Below are 16,882 nucleotides of genomic sequence, written 5' to 3'. Positions count from 1 at the left end.
AGGTGGGGGATTTTGACAATTTTATAATACTCTTGATGTGTAGAGCTTAGATTACCAATTTGGCAATGTCATTCTTTTGCGACTTTTCTTTTCCTCTCACCTTAGATTCTGATTTACAAATATATTTTATGACACGGATCAAATCTGAAGAGAAGACTTAATTTTAAATAGAAGGATTAATTTCATTTTAACATTTCAATATTAACAACCTAAAATACATTATTCTTTTCATATGAAAATGAAAAATACTTTAAAATTTCATGCACGCCTCATACATCACATCTATTGCATCGGTCAGGTTGTGTAGACCTCAAAGGAAGAACCTAATCTTAGATGCACTTGAACAAGTACACATACACAACACTAGATCAAAAATATTATAATCTATATAGGAATAATATTGAAGGAATTTAATAGGACCAATTTCTCTTTCAACTCCTCTAAGTCAATTCCTCAAATACAATGCAATTGTTCTACAATGAGACTATAATTGTTCAAATAATTTTAATGAGTTTTTTTAAAGACAAAGAAAATATAGTCGTTATCGCTACAATGTCGTGTATCTATATATATATATATATATATATATATATATATATATATATATATATATCCTCCAACAACACAATTGGCTATAAAAGAAATATAACTTAGTAGAATCTTTTCCCATTAGAATGATAGGCCTAATGATTGTACATATGTGCATTATGATGTAGATCACCATCTACATATGTGCTAAGTGAACTATTCAAAAATCATGAGAAATTAGTCAGTTACGACTACCTCTCATGGAAATGGTCATACGTTTGAATGACTTACTTAACGCAGTTGAATCCCAAAAATGATATCTAATAACATTATTTTTTGTCGACAAAAATGAATGATGAAACTTGAATACTGCTTATGTAGTGTTGAATAATAAGGAATCAAACTTACAAGGGATCAACTTTGATCCATGGTGAATACAATTTTGTTTATATATTAAGTAGGCACAAAGGAAACATACAAACAAATTTATGAATCCAAGCAAAGTAGATAGTGAATACAAGAAAGTGCATTGAGTAGAATGAAGATTAGCAGGTTAAGCCATGGAAAATTGAGAGGTATCGTTTCTAAATGGAAGTAGCAAGAAAATGCAGAGGTGATACTAATTCGAAGAGGGATTAATCACTACCAAAATTCTAGTAAGAAGTATCTTTAATAAATATACTATACGCGGATGCATGAGCTCCAAACAATAAGATGATTTTATTATATAAATTTGATAACATTTCAGTTTTTGGAGAAAATGTTAATACTGTTACTTTTTCTAATGATAGTATATAGAAAAGTCACCCATTAAAAAAATATTGAACTAATGCTAAGTAAAATATATTATATATTATGAAAAAATTCCTTACTTTTTAATTGGACAAATCCAAATTATTTTTTCTTTCAAATTTAACAAATTATTTGTTTCAATTGCATGTTGTGGTGTTCAGTTGGTTTATATGGTATTGCACTACTATGGCTATGCTGGTAAATGGGTTTGTCTTTCGGGATATTTCTTTTGTTTTAGGGTCTAGCTTGCTTTTAGCTCTATCTAGGCGTGTGGCCCGTAAAGGAAGATTCAATCCCTTCATTTTTAGGGAAGCCCTTAATGTCTGCATTGCTCACATTATGAATATTGTGGTGGCACCCTGCAGGGTTCATTGTTGCTTTATCTGTGGGTGGGGAGGCCTCTGTTCATTATCTTCTTTTCGGGCCACGACCGACCGCCTCTCATCACGTTTGGGTGCTTCTACTGGAGTGATGTCTTGTCTTTGAAAGCGTGGAAAGCCTTTCCCACGCGCCTAGTCTATAGCTATCCAGTGTCTGTAATGGTGAATTAAGAAAGTGTATAATGACACACCAGAGGGGCTGTGTGAGGAGGGAAGTTGGGGAGAGAGTACAATCCAAACCACCAACACCTAGAGGTTACTGACGTAGGCAAGGCACTAGCCCCTTCCCTTGCAAATTCACCAAGTCTTAATGAATATACTTTTGGTAGGCAAACAATTTTTTTTTTATTTGGAAAAAATAAGAATGCTTTTGAGATGGCTGAACAAATATATGCATGATGATTGAAATACGACCACCTCTTTCGTGAATGATCTCCAAAGAAACTAGCGGCACATTCGCGTCTTTAGGAGAAGCTTGATTTCTGAGAAGGTCGGCACATTCGCGTCTTAGGAGAAGCTTGATTTCTGAGAAGGTAGGTTGGCTCACATGGAAAAACATATTCACTATGAGTTTCAACATCCACCATCATTTGGATCTCGTACGAAGAATCCTACTCTTATAAGTTCTTCAAATGAGTAATGACTTATGATTGTGTCTTGATTTTGTAGTATTGTGCTTTTGTGCTCATTTTGTTACTAGGTAGCAAAGTACTTTTGGCAATGTGTAAGTGATATGGCGACGACTTCAATTTTAAAACCTGCTAAGTGATATGGCGACTTTAACTTTAATGGGTAGTTTAAAAAACTTACAAATTTGCCTAAAAAATAATGAAAATTCTAGTAAGAATATGATAAATTTCGGTAGAAATTTTTGAAATTCTGGAATTAAATTTCAGGATTTTGGGTGCCTCAAAGATTCTTAATAGTGCTAAATCCGTTTCCAACATCAAAAAAAATATTCAAATACTCTAGCATTCTAAAATTTTGAAAAAAAATTTGTTTCACACAAGAATCTGTTATCCAAATTTATGACATCGGTAAACAATGCGCAACTTTAAACCCTGTTCAGTGATATACATGTTGTTTTCCGTTGAGGTACACCATACAAAGTAGTCTAAGACAGCCGGAATTATTCGCGGCAACCAATGTTATACGCCCATTAATACATCCTAAGGACTGTCCTGGGAGAAGTACTCTGACATTTGCTTTGGTTGTCAACCCGTGTATACAATTTCCCCGGCGAACACTTTCTCCGGCGAAATGGGTTAATGTCTGTGACCTTATTTAACATTCATCATCCTGGCTTATTCCGATGGCAGATGATCCACCATGTGCATGATGGATCTGAACTTCCTTTTTTTTCAGTAGGAAAAAATCTGCATATTATATATTGAGTGATATATGGATCATATTACATATAAGACCGCAGTCTTGGAATATATGGTTACATGGCTCCGATTTTGCGCATGTGGGAGATGCGTGTGATATATCAGCAGCGAGAAGGCTATGAATCAAAATATAAAAGAGAGCAGCAGCGATCTATTTACCGAGGCAAAAACATAAATGGTGAGCCTGATAATGAGATGCGTGGGATGTAACAGCTGCGAGTGAGCTATGAATCATAATAAGAAGAGAGCAGCAGCATGTGCTATCAACCATGTTAAAAACATATTAGAGAGCCTGATAGTATGGAGAGAAAATGCATATGAACATCCTGTTACAGCCATAAGGAAAAAACATGTTCTTATAAGAAACCTGTGAAATATTGCGCCTGAAAAAGATGGAAACGCCAGTTAGAACTGAGTGGACATTGATCCCATGATGAATGGGAGGATGGAGAGCAAAGGCAGGCTGGAGGCCTGAAAAATGCGCCGATTCCTCCATAACCATATATTCCAGCATGTGAGGCAGAAGAGCGCCTGTCTGTCAGAGCTTTGATCTGCCCACCATTTAAAAGCATCCTGAATGGAAGAGAAGTGACTGAGTGGGAAACTGTGAAGAAGCGAGAGTTCCTGCCAGATTACTTTGGCAGCAGGGCAATGAAGAAACATGTGAAGATTGGATTCATTGTCCTGAAGACAAAGAACACATCGACCAGGACCGAGCCAACCCTTTCTTTGTAATACATCCCAGGAGAGATTTTTATCATAGAAAAGCAGCCAGGAGAAAAGTATGACTTTAAGAGGGCAAGGGGCCTTCCAAAACTTGACAGGAAAAAAAGAGGAAAGGGGAGGGAGATCAGCAATGATGGAGGAATAAATTTTCCGGACAGTGATGAAATGGATGTTGGAGTCGGTAGACCAAATGAGGGAATCCTTTGTGCCATGTTGGAGAATCCCCTGATGGGAGAAATGTGAGGTGAAGGCTGACCAAAGGGCGTGTAGAGGGGGAGGGATTGCAAGCTGGAGGTCGGATTTCCAAATCGGATGAAGAGACGACCAGGAGTCAATGAGGGTGTTCCATGTGAATAAGCCTCTAGAATGGAAAAAAGAGAGAAGGGGAGGGGGGATCATAGACTCGAAGTTGAAAAGAGTTGGGTCAATACCAATGAGAATGAGTTGGGTCAATACCATCACGAATTTCCCCAACTATTTTTGATATTTTGAATTTGCCCACCCTCTCTATTTGAATTAGAATCACATGAAATAGTGGGAATTGCTAAATCCAATGACAAGCGAAGGAGAAACTACTACATACTCGTCTTATTGTAGTATCTCTTTGTTGAAGATTTGCAGAAGCTTGCAGAACTCTCAGGGAACCAACATTTCCAACTCCGAGGCTTCTGGAATCCGCCGGAATGCTTTTGTGGCCATGGATACTACTTGACTATTGAATATAGTAATAAAAATTTCTTCTGGTTCATTTTCCCCTTTCTCTTAAACGTGGGATTGTCACCGTGATTTGGTGGAGTAAAATCGGAGTTGGCCTCATGAAATCGAAGGTCCCATTCGTTCACCCCGCCATGATTTGGGATGTCTCCTATTTCTTTTATTTCGCAACTGTTTCACCCATTGTCTCTAATGTTCCAAATATTCAAGTTTCCTCGACCTATGCTATGCCGAGAATCTAGGAGTTAGTTGGGATGAAATGTTATTGACATCCAACCCCAACAGACAAACCATTGAAGTCCACAATGTTCGTTGAGCCATGTCGTCAGAAGACATTCAACCGATTCCAGGCGATGGTTGCAGTTCTTTGATATGATTTAAACTGCTGCCATTGTATAGTGTGTCGTACCATTGGCCACTAACTCGTAATATTTTACGTATTAAAAAAAGCGTTTAAAGAGTAATGAAATCACGAATGTAAATCATAATTTACTGATTATAAAAATAATTTATATTTTAATGGTTCAAAATGTAGTTAGGTTCTAAATGTGAAAATTTAGAGTAACTCGTAACATTTTAGATGCTATCACAGCTCTCTGACTGATCGCAGGTGAACTCGGTCTCGACTGTTGCTTAAACCATTTTTCTTTCAACAAAGCTCAAATATTGTTACCATAACTTTCTGCTGTAAGTCCAAAGTTGGAAGGCGCTGAATCGCAGTGGCTTAGGGCAAATCCAAGGTCAAGGTTTCCAACAAATGCTGAATCAGAAATGAAGCCGCATATTGCTACTTGCACATTGAATTCAAGCTCATGTAAGTTTCTTTAATGGTATTTGTTTCATTAAATATGGCATGTTGAATCAGAAATGAAGCCGCATATTGCTACTTGCACATTGAATTCAAGCTAATGTAAGTTGCTTTTATGGTACTTGTTTCATTAAATATGGCAGGAACTTGCATGTGAAGATTTCTTATCAATAAAATATAGCTAAATGACTAAATATGATTTTTCAATGTAATAACAGAGAGTTAAACGATTAAATATGAGTTCTCAACGTAATAGACATCATGATATTTTCGCTCCTTCATTTAAAATTTTGTCTTTAAATTTTATTAAAACAATGCTTATCAAATTTTATATTTTATATCTATTTTTAATAAATCAAACTTATTAATGTAATTAACAAAAGTAATTTAAGGATTAAAAATCCTTATAATTAAGGAATGAATCTGAAGTCTAGTCCTCTTCATGGTTTAAAAACATTATTTTATTTATTTTTGTAAGTTTCAGGTTTTAAAAATATTATTTTATTTATTTTGTAAGTTTTTAATTAAATTATATAGGAAACTTATTTCATAAGAAAATTGGATTATATATATATATATATATATATATATATATAATTTTTTCTTGGGAAGTTTCGAATCGGTAACTTTCACATTATGGAATGCCTTGATAATACACCACCACTATCTATTATATATCCCTTACCTAAATTTTATATAAAAATTTAAGGAACATACATCAATATAATTAATGCAATTATTTTAAGAATTTAACAACTCTAGACTTGTGGTTAAAAAATGAAGTTGGAGTTTTTTTAAGAAATGAGATTTAAATTAAATAAAATTAATACTTTTGTATTCAGAAAAATTAATTTATTTACACATTATTTTAGTTTATTAATTAATTAATTAATTTATATATATATATATATATATATATGGATTTTTCTATTGCTTTATATAAAGGAATATATATTTTAATAAAAATAAAGTATTTCCCCTTTTTATTTAAAATGTTTTAATTAAAAAATATATTTTTCATTTTTATTTAAGATTTTGTTTCTTAGTTTATGGATAAAAAATGAGATTGGATTTTTATCGTGTGACTTTGTAAGTAAGAAAGTTTCAACAAAATTCAAATTTTATATATATATAAATTATCGATATATATTGAACATTAAACTATGTAAGTAGGTTGAAATTATATATATATATATATATATATATATATATATATATATATTAAATAGATATATTATACATGTTACAAATAGTGAGATTTTGTCTTTTAAATTGAAAAATAATATTCAAATCATATGAAAATAATATTTAATATTGAAAATGGAATATTATTTATTATATTGAATTTATTCAAGTAAATGCTTAACATGTGTTATAATTATGAATGAGTAATATTTTAAATTAGTTAAAATTAATATGTATTATTAAGATAAGTTAACTTTATTTACTATGATTGATGTGTAAAGAGAGTTTTACTAGAGTTTCTTGTGATATAGGATTTTCTAGACTTCTGAATCTCGATCAGCTAATCTTTCCTTCTGCACATGTCTTCCTCCTCTGCTTTGAAGTAGATTCTCTGACTCACTGACCGAACCCATGTATGTTCCCCCGGGGGAGCGAGTGCCCCCCCTCCTTCAAATCTACACTTCATGGCAATCAACACTCTGCTCCTCACTCTTTTGGTTCTTCATGGAAGTAGAAGAATAAGAAGGTCGCCTTTCCAACATTGGGTGCACAATGACAGTCCAAACTAAAGGGAAACTACCTATCGAAGGCAACAAAAAACCCTCGAGTGGTTATCCCCAACAATTGCCTGGCTCAATCCCGATAGTTCCTACAATACCATGTAATCATATGCAAATTTATGGAAATTTGGCCGAGGGAAAAGAACATTCTTCATTGGATCCAACTAAAATGGCAACCAAAGGACCCAATTGAGCTTCATTTAAGAGGAAAAGGATTGTTCATTTAAGTCTTCGAAGATCTGGAGGATAGGAGAAAATATTTGGATAATGGCCCCTATTTCATGGACAATGTTGGAATTTTTATGAGACATTGGGAGCACTTCTACAATTTGGAAAAGGAACAATTCCTAGTGTTGTAGCTCCTAGAGACCATCCTCGGGTTGAAGAGAGACTAGTGCCTAGGACATCTTGATGAGTTCTTTAAGGATCTATTGATATTTTCTATTACACTTAGTATTTAAGATATTTTAGATGAAATTGATTCAGAAGCTTCATTAAGAGGAGAAATACAAAGCCAAATGCAAAATATTACTCACAGAATCATTAATATCTAACTCTAGCATCCAAAATCACATGAACATGCAATTTTATCAGTCATTTGTAGTATATTGAATAGAAGAATCGAGGAGGAAAGAAAACCAACACACAAGGCTTAAACTAAGAATCTAGTGCATCGAAGTTCAACATGAAGTGGATGAGAAAAAAACTTAAATGAAGTGCTAAGATACATCGAGTGCATTTTCAAGGATAATAATTCATATCAATTATAGGCATCTTTAATTAGCTTTATACATAGATGAATCCATATAAGGAATACATACTACACATTCATTTGAGATGGAATTACCAAAATATTTCATTAATATTCCACCGAGCATACATTTCATTGAAATTTTCTAGAGCTTCTCTCTTGGAAAACCAAAATTTCAAACCCTTGGTTCTGTATCGTAAATTGTTTTTATAGGGCCTTACAGGGAGAGAACATTACAAAATATTCTTGCTTGATTTGGTAGTGAATCATCAGAACAAAATATCAGCATGATTTAGTGGCACAATTGTACTAGCCAATTCTAACTAGCAATTATTGAGTCATTAGAAATGAAAAATTTACATGAAACAAAAATATCAAAGTGTCATGATTCGACATAATCAACAACATCTTTAACTATGATAGATAGGTTCAGGAGGGGATGTCATTGGGTCGATGATCTGGAGAATAGAAGGATTGATGAATTGTTCACATCTTTTCCACAATGCTAGAGTTGGAAGAGGAGCGAGAAAAAATCATTGATATGAAATATTGAGATTTTTTAGCCCTATATAGTTCAACCTATGGAGGGACATGGTCTTCACTGATTCTAATAGTTGAAATTCCTTTTTGACAAAATGAACCATTTCCTTACATTTAAGGGTGAAAATCTTCTCATGGGATGAATCCACCTTTCTCTTGGCCTGAACTAACATCTAACTGTATTGTGCCCATGGGACCAAAATTCCCACAAGATGCCAACAATCAGGCAACCCTGCTCTGACTCTCTCATCAAACTCAGAGTTGAAGGTAGCCACATCCTTCCTTTTGAACTACTTTGGAGATCTCGATGATAGCATACATTCTATCCATCACATTGATGGCCCTCAACTCACTGAGTGACCTTTCATTTACAAAATCAATGAACTTCTTGTAAATATGGGGGTTCTTTTCACCATCTTCCTTGAAAGTTAGGATGAAGAACTCATAGTGCTTGATCACAATCTTCTGTTCATCCACCAGAGTTATGTACTCCCAATTTTTTTCATCTCTTCTATAACTTCATCCAAGGATAGTGGCTTACCTTGCACAAGACACATAATTCCCTTTAGAATGCCTTTGATCTCAACAATCTCTTGGTTGGCTTCCTGCATATTCTTGCTGATCAGATCTGCATTAGTCTTGTTTGTCTCTAGCTCCTTTTCTTTTTGCGATAGGGATCACTGGGTTGTGTCTAAATCCTTCTGCACCTTCTTAGGCTCTCCATCCGAGCTCTGGAGCTGAGTAAGGGTCTTTGTGACCTGTTATATGGGACTTTGAGGGTTCTCAAGCACCATAAGAACACAAACGTGAGTGTTTGTTCTCAGCTAAAGTTCTGCCACTTGTTTCTTGAGAACCACCACCTGATTGCTTCTATCTATCAGATCTTTTTCCGGGATCTCTTTCTCCTCCGTGACTGTTATAGACATTTTTGTGCCTTACAGCATTGAGCATGAAATGTCCATAATCTAAGGGATCCAAAGTCCCTAAACATGTTGTTCCTACCCCTAGAGGAACAAGGCTAACAAACCACAACAATTCGCAGAAGTTCTCCACCAAAAACTACTCGAAAACAAGTCAATTCAGGATCAATTTAGTGGCTCCACTAGCTGTCTGCGCTGAATGTCAAAGCCAACACTGGCTACCTGCGCTAAATGTCAAAGCCAACACTGGCTACCTATGCTGAGCGAGAGTTGACATGTGGCACGTTCATTCCAAGAGGTGTCAAGACCCAGGAAGCTTCCAGAATCTTCCTCAATGACACTTGCCTCAGTGAATTCGACTGGTGATGAGTAAGAGGTTCCTAATCTCCAAGTGGAAGCAAGAACCTCCAAGTGGAATCAAGAACTGATAGAGGGAGAGGACACTAGTCAGATCTCAAGCTGACTCATCCTCTCTCCAAACATCTATATATGGATCTCTCCTCCATGAGATCTAGAGGCTGGAATTTTGTTATGGCAAAGAATTGCTGTTGGTTTGAGATTGGAATCATTGGGTGCTTAATGCTTTGAAGGGGGTGAATATAGGAATTCCATTTGCTGGGAAGGAGATGCTGGATTGGAGCCCTCTGGGTTGTATCTCTTCCTGAACCTTGTTATTCATCAATAAAGCTATCTCGGTTTCTCCTATATACTGATGTATCTTTGATGTATGATTGCATTAGTATGTTTAGTTTATTTTTAACCCTTAACTAGTTATGAATATGAATCCATGTCTTGTGTAGTGTTCTCTTCTTGTGATCTTGAAGAAACTTCTTGAAGCTGGGCGAGCGAGAAGGCAAGTGGCTGGGAACTCTCCAAGAGAAGAGAAGCCGGATCGAGGGACAAACGGAAGACACCGGTTAGTCCATCCATCTCTCTCTTCATTCTTAATTCATAAAGGAAGAATACTAGAATAGCTGTCTCTGTTTGTTGCTAAGGCACTGTCACACCTTAGGTGGATAGGATCGTCCTGCATAGGCATTTTTCCCCACAACAAATTGGAGACTCCGCTAGGGAGATCTGTTTAGTCATTTTATTTGTGTTTCTATCATTGTTTGTTTCATAGACTCGACAACAACAATCGAACTGCATCTGCTATTCCCAGATGCAAAGTAGACAGTTGCTGCTTTGATCCAATCACTGGACTTGTCTATGATTTGAACAATGGACTCATAAATGATTTGATGATCCTTTGTGATAGATCTTAGTACTCCCTCAAAGCATCCCTTTGATTGCACCTTGCTTGTTTCTTTTATTTGGCCTAAAACAATAGATTAAATAGCAATCTGTGACCCAGAACCCAGTGAGAAATGAGAGTTTCTCCTTCAGCGCAGACCCTATGAAGGGATTCTGCATTTCAACGCAAGTCCCGTGAAGGCTACCTGCGCTGAATGTCAAAACCCCTGTGTTGAGGTTGCGCTGAACCAGTTTGTCCTTGTGCAGCTGGGGTTCTCTGCTTTGTTTTGCCTGGTTTTGATCTCTGATTTTTGCAGCCTGTGACCAGCATAGGTACCAATATGATAACTCCTTTTCTCTGCTTAAATTCTGCCTCCTTTTGTACAAAAAGACTGTGAGTGTTTATATGTGTTTGTGGCATCATTTGCAGTTTTCCTTTGCATGAGTGAAATAATCATCCTGTAGCCCTTGATTTAGATCTATTGATTGTGATCTTAGGAGAGAGTTCATTGGCTGTTTGCAGTTGATTATACATTTACTTTTGCATTTGGTTTGAGTTTGTCTCTTTCAAGTGTCAAAACAAGTCTTCATTTTGAAAATCGTTAAGTGTTGTAATCTCTTCTACCCTCTCTGATTTCGGAAAAGTAAACTTGTTTGTATTTGTCATTTAAAAGCAAATTCAAAGTTGTACAAAAAGCTTTCTTCGTAGGAATCGATACTAAGAAAGCGGAAAACAAACACCTGCATTGTGCATTTGCATCTTGATAGTTTGCATGTCTGATTTAGGAAAAGTGCATTAGAGTGTGCTGATTGCTCTTTGAGAAAAGATGGTGTCTTTCTTTTCCCTTAGTAGCTAGGATTTTCAAAGGTGAAAAGATATAAAGCTTGCTTATCATCTTTAGACTGCTTTTAGGAATTGTATCATACATCTCGTGGTGAACCTCAAAAGGCAAACTTCTAAAAATATCAACCTAAAATAAATTGAATGAACTTAACAATGCTTTGCAACATAACGCACAACATAGAGGTCTAGGTTAGAGACGTGTTCCGGCGTTGTAAAGCCTGGTGACTGTCGATCTCGTTGATGGTGGGTGATTCCTCCTGAGGGACGATAGTGCCAGTACGGATTGTGCTCCCACGTACTGTCGCGTATATATTGGGAGACCCCTATAGGCATAAAACCTTTATCCTTAGGAAGCCGTGTCAGCCACCCTACTGATCACAATGCACTGAACACAACATTCAGGAAGATCGACCGCCCGTACCCTAAAAAGTATTCTGTGGTTTTGCGAAAAGTTTGGCACACCCTCTGCCTAGAACTCCAGAGCAGTTTCTTTTGGCCTTTTTCAGACTCTATAACAGAAAAAGTCCATCCGAGCATTTGTCACTTCGGGCTCGTTAAAACATCGAAGGAGACTAGAGTCATCTTTAGCTTTTTCTCGACTCTTTAAAATTGAAAAAGCAAGTTGTGTCTAAAGCGTCGTTAAAATTTATTTTAAACGGAACAATCACCCCTATTCCTGCGTTGATCTTTGGGTTGAGAAAATGGAGCACACCAACCAAGGAATTCCCCTTGGTGGAAATCCTAGTCCCTTCTCCTCTTGGGGAGATGTTGGTGCACCTCATATGGCCACATTGTCGCTTCCAGGACTGACAATTGGCTTGCCGGTCTGGCTCTTCTCAACCAATGTCATTCAAACCACCACTATTCCTGAACAGTCGAGTCAACAGTTAGACCAGACCAGAGTTGCCCACCAGCCTTCTACTTCATCTAATTCTTCCTCTCCTCCTTCCTCTTCACTTGACGGAACTGGTAAAACAAAAAACCAAGTTCCTAAGGAGAAGAAGGAAAAGAAGAAGAAAGAGAAGAAGAAGAAGGAGCCGAAAGCGACTGGGGGCAAACAAGTGTCGTCTGACAAAAATCCACACACAGCACTGACTAGGCCTAAATCACCATGTGTCATATGCAAGGGAGACCACTTCCACAGAGATTGTCCCTGCATCCCTCGGATACTAAGGGATTGGTCTCCCCGTTTGCACAATTCGGTGGCGTCAACCTCTGATAGCCATGTTGACTGCTCACCGTCAACTAGTGAAAGTGAAGCCACAGGACAGAGAGGGAAAGCTAGATTTCCCTGCAAAATGTGTGAAGGCGACCATGCCATCCACCGTTGTCCCTTCTTAGACGAGGCTAAAAGAGTTTTGGAAGATCGCCCGATCTTACGAGTGCAGCTTCCTCCTGGATATCAAAAACTCCTACCAAGTCCTTCACTAGTTGAGAACCCGGTTGGCCTGCCCAGGTGGTCAGCTGAAGCACCTATCATTGAAGATGAACCGTCTGAATCCATACCTGACGAAAGTCAAAAGGTTGAGGCGGCAGTTGACCCGGTTTTGCCTTGAGAGGCTCTATCTTCGAATGATACCATCACAGAGGAGAATAAAGATGACACCGTCCAAATTCTCTTCGTCAACACTGACTCCGACGAACACGGGGGCAATGCACCCATTCCTTTATCGCAGGAAGGAAGTTCATCAGAGCGATATCCGGCTGTCTATTCGGTCCCACCACCAAGCAACCTAGTTGTCTCGTTCGACTGGAACCAACTAGGCAAACCCCGGTTGCCAGCAAGCATACCATTCAAAATTATCGTTCAAATATACAGAATGGTAATGGCTGGCACTATCATTGATGAGGGGGCATCTGTGAGTATCCTTTCCTCTATTGCTTGGAAAGCGCTTGGTTCACCGGCGCTTTTTCCTGAAATGAGAAATCTATCAGGCTTTGATAAAGGAACCAGTCGACCTTTAGGGATCCTCCCCAATGTGCCCATAACATTGAAAGGGAAGACCGTTCAAATGAACGTGATGGTCGTTCAAGGACCCTTGGATTATAACCTACTCCTTGGACGAGACTATATATATTGCATGGGGGCCCTCGTCTCCTCACTCTTTAGAGTAATGTGTTTTCCGCATGAAGGAAGAGTGGTCAAGCTCATGGACCAACTTTCATTTCTCGGATCACACATCGCAAATAGTCATATACCATCCCTAAATGGTCTATTCAGGCAAGAAGTGTCTCAACCCACGGTCCGTCCTCCTGATAAGCGCGAGTAATCCAGGAGGATATGACTGGAACCCAGGGGGCATGCGTCCTGGTCTGCTTCGGTAGGGAAACTTTGGGTATAGAGTAGGTTTCCGCGGGAGAATATGACTAGTCTGTACCTTGTCCGTCTAGGAAGAGGGGTTATTCTAGAATAAGATTCTTTTGTCAAAGTTATGTGAGTTGGCGGGCTACGTCGCTCACCTTTGTCTATTTCGGTGGACATTTCTGAGGAAGTGTTTTGTTTGAAAGATTAACGAGACAATCTTTGGGTAACCTGAAAGAGGTAGGCCTCTCTCGGTGAAACGAATGTTTTGACGGAAATGAAGTAGAGGTAACCTTGAAATCGTACATTATGCCTGGGAGCATGCAAACCTTTTGGAGTGCAAGCAAGGGGCGACTATTTATTTTTAAAATTTTTAGGTCCTCCCTTTAAACCTGTAGGTCTAACCCTTTAAACTCGTAGGATTAGTCGTTTCCGAACTTGCATAACGAAAGGATCCGGGGAAAAGCTTCGTGAGATGAAGCTCCATAAAAAAATAGAATCTCAATGAGACACCCTTATCATATGACTGGTATTTCGAGCAGTTTTAGCACACAGTTCATGCTCGTTAAAAAATAAACGCAAGATCCGAGCAGTTTTAACGCGGACTTCATGCTCGTTAAAAAATAAACATAAGAAATGAGCAAGTGTTTCCACGAGCGTTTAAGCTCATTTTAAAATAAAAAATGAACCACTACCCGGTAAATAACCACCGTGAATGTAACCTTTTTAGCCATTAAAGCCTTGGTCGTGTTTGCACCATCACCTCCACTTTTCATTTGGCCGATCGTTCACCTCCATATGATTGTTTACCCATTTTAAGGAATAGTTGCGAAGAGTGATTTCACCTAGCCATCCTTGTGACGCTGTCGTGATTGGAAAATTCCAACCTGTACCCGGAATCAGCTGCTAACCCTGTTTATCACTCTTTCCTCAAAAGACGAGTCTTCTTTAAGCTCTTTTCAACTGACTCGTAAAATATGAAAAGATTGCCGAGTCCTTGGCCTTCTAGCTCGTTAAAGGGACAGGAAGTGCTATCCCTCCTCTAGATTTTAATATTTTTGGACCTGAGGGATTATTGCACAAAAAGACCGAGCGCTTGTTTTATTCGGCTCGTTAAAACTATCGAAAACTCATCCCTTCTGTATTGTTTCATACTTTTTCAGACTTAAGGGATTAGATGACGAAAAAGGACTTTTGGAGTTAACTTTATGTACCTTTTCAGACTCTCTAAAAATGAAAAGGATCGAGTTATCCTTGTCGTTAGACTCGTTAAAATCATTAAATAACGACAAACTTGTCTTTAGACGAGAACGAGTTTCACTATCGCTAGGCTCGTTAAAACATAGCTATGGGCTTGCCCGAAGGGCAGGTTATAGAACAAGCATATGTTATCCTCCTCAAGATTGACAAAAATAAAGAGGTACTGGTCAGCAATGACTGGGGAAAAATTGGGAGAAACTCAAGAAAACTTTGATGGTAGCAAGTCGCTCCTGAACATGACACTTTTCCTCCGTACCACAATCGGGTTGGGTTGTTTCATTCACCGGTCACATCACCATGGTCTCGCCATACCATCCATATTTGGGGTAATGCTACCAATCCATCGCATCAGTGTCGCCATATGTTCAAGAGAAGTCGTTCAGAAAAGTCAACCGCGTCCCATCCACTGCCATACATTATCCTTCATCCTTTCATGACTGCCACCCTGAATCATATGTCACAGATCGTTTTCACCTCCATCAAAATCATTAGCTCCGTTCCGTGTCATTGATGTGGGATTCATTAAGGCCCTCCTTTGACGGATCGCTTCTTGTCGACATCAGCTCATTATCCAAGAAGTTGATCTAGGAACAACCCCTTCAGTAATTTGAAGCTTGCATGCCTCAATGGCAAGTTTCTCACTTCCGGCGACAGGTATACATCAATGACCTTCGACCGAAAGATTTTGCGTGGTGTTCGACGCCAAGTCCTTTATTCACACCACGTGAATTGTATTGCAGTACCTTGAGGGTCATTATCGTTATCGGTGATTCCTCTCGCGCTTGTTAACGGTTTACCTCATTGACCGGTAATCAAGCGATGTCTTTCCATGTTCGACTTCAGAACATTTCTCACATGGATCGACTTGTACTTAGAGTGAAGATCGAACGAGTTTGAAGACCCCGGATCTAGTTTCATCCATCCGGGCTGCGATATATATTCAGGAAAGATAAAGACATTGACATGTACATCATTGCAGCAGATAATCATCCTACCCAAAGGATGATAATTTCATCAAAATTATCAGTCTACCATCAGACGATTGTCTGTTCTACGTACAGAAAAATGAATTTATAAAGCTGAGCATGGGAATGCCCGCCTCAGCTAGATCATGAAAGCAGTATGAAAAATAATGTATTGTATTGTATCTCATTACAGGTCTCCTCCCAGCATTGGATGAACTTCGGATCCCCCTGATAAAGCATTTCACCCGATAAACGGCCTCATACTTTAGGGGGCAACTGTTATAGACATTTTTGTGCCTTACAGCATTGAGCATGAAATGTCCATAATCTAAGGGATCCAAAGTCCCTAAACATGTTGTTCCTACCCCTAGAGGAACAAGGCTAACAAACCACAGCAATTCATAGAAGTTCTCCACCAGAAACTGCTAAAAAACAAGTCAATTCAGGATCAATTCAGTGGCTCCACTAGCTGTCTGCGCTGAATGTCAAAGTCAACACTGGCTACCTGCGTTGAGCGAGAGTTGACATGTGGCAAGTTCATTCCAAGAGGTGTCAAGACCCAGGAAGCTTCCAGAATCTTCCTCAATGACACTTGCCTCAGTGAATTCAACTGGTGATGAGTAAGAGGTTCCTAATATCCAAGTGGAAGCAAGAACCTCCAAGTGGAATCAAGAACTGACAGAGGGAGAGGACACTAGTCAGATCTCAGGCTGACTCATCCTCTCTCCAAACATCTATATATGGATCTCTCCTCCATGAGATCTAGAGGATGGAATTTTGTTATGGCAAAGAATTGCTATTGGTTTGAGATTGGAATCATTGGGTGCTTAATGCTTTGAAGGGGGTGAAGATAGGAATTCCATTTGCTGGGAAGGAGATGCTGGATTGGAGCCCTCTGGGTTGTATCTCTTCCTGAACCTTGTTATTCATCAACAAAGCTATCTTGGTTTCTCCTATATACTGATGTATCTTTGATGTATGATTGC

The sequence above is a fragment of the Pinus tabuliformis genome, chromosome 5_2 (assembly GCF_031772625.1).
Source record: "Pinus tabuliformis cultivar Carrire ecotype Pingquan chromosome 5_2, CPIR1, whole genome shotgun sequence".
Taxonomy (NCBI): Eukaryota; Viridiplantae; Streptophyta; class Pinopsida; order Pinales; family Pinaceae; genus Pinus; species Pinus tabuliformis.
This window is presented reverse-complemented; position numbering follows the sequence as displayed.